Below are 705 nucleotides of genomic sequence, written 5' to 3'. Positions count from 1 at the left end.
AGACCCACAGACGATGCCTGAGTGCCACTCGCCACCCACATCCACGGGCGCATGGCGTTAAGAGAATAGACCTCACATTGGTTCCAGCAGAAAGCTGACGGATGTTCTACTGAGACCCGCCCCTAAGCCCCCCAAACCCGGCCTTCAAACCCCCAAACAGAAGCCTAGCTCGGGCTCTGCCCCAGGAGCAGGCCTGCACCCCCACACCCCTCCCCCACAGGCTGCACCTCCTAACCTCTGAGGGACCCCACGAGGCTGTCACAGGGCAGCAATGGGCTCACCCCAACCCTGTACCCGAGGGTCTGCGGTGGGAGAGGAGAGCAATAGCGGCTGACGCTGGTCCTGCGCGTCCCTCCCGGGGTCCCTTCTCAGCCATCGTCCCCCTGAGCTCCATAGGCAGGGACGCCCCCAGGCCGGCTTCGCAGCGAGGAGGAAGCTCAGAGCGTGCGCGGCACCTCTCCTGCCCCAAGCCCCCGGGCCCACCATCCTCCCCCGCGACCCTCTGACCACCATCACTCCGTCCTGGGCACTGAGCTGGCCAGGTGGCTCTCCCTGCCTCAGTCTCCCCTCTTTACATGGAGGGCAGCCACCTCTGTGAGGAGCATGTGGGGTGAGGAATGCTCGCAGGCATGACGAAGGGTGTCACCCCCGTTCTCCGAGGGGAGGGCTGACCCCCAGGAGGTCTGACTGTCCCTGGAGGCCTGG

At 65.7% G+C, this 705-nt stretch overlaps 1 long non-coding RNA gene across 2 annotated transcripts in view; it reads left to right on the top strand.

Moving 5' to 3' along the window:
* Positions 1-401: 401 nt before the first annotated feature.
* The window catches only part of LOC102771519, a 3,995-nt gene continuing 3,691 nt past the window's right edge, over positions 402-705 (top strand). For both annotated transcript variants that reach the window (XR_435466.2, XR_001513209.1), the window contains exon 1: positions 402-610. This is a non-coding gene — a long non-coding RNA (uncharacterized LOC102771519). The remainder of the gene's footprint in view (positions 611-705) is intronic.

Source organism: Myotis davidii, unplaced genomic scaffold (genome assembly GCF_000327345.1).
Source record: "Myotis davidii unplaced genomic scaffold, ASM32734v1 scaffold1717, whole genome shotgun sequence".
NCBI classification, from domain to species: Eukaryota; Metazoa; Chordata; class Mammalia; order Chiroptera; family Vespertilionidae; genus Myotis; species Myotis davidii.
Note: the sequence above shows the minus strand (reverse complement) of the source record. Positions and strands in the feature narration are given on the sequence as shown.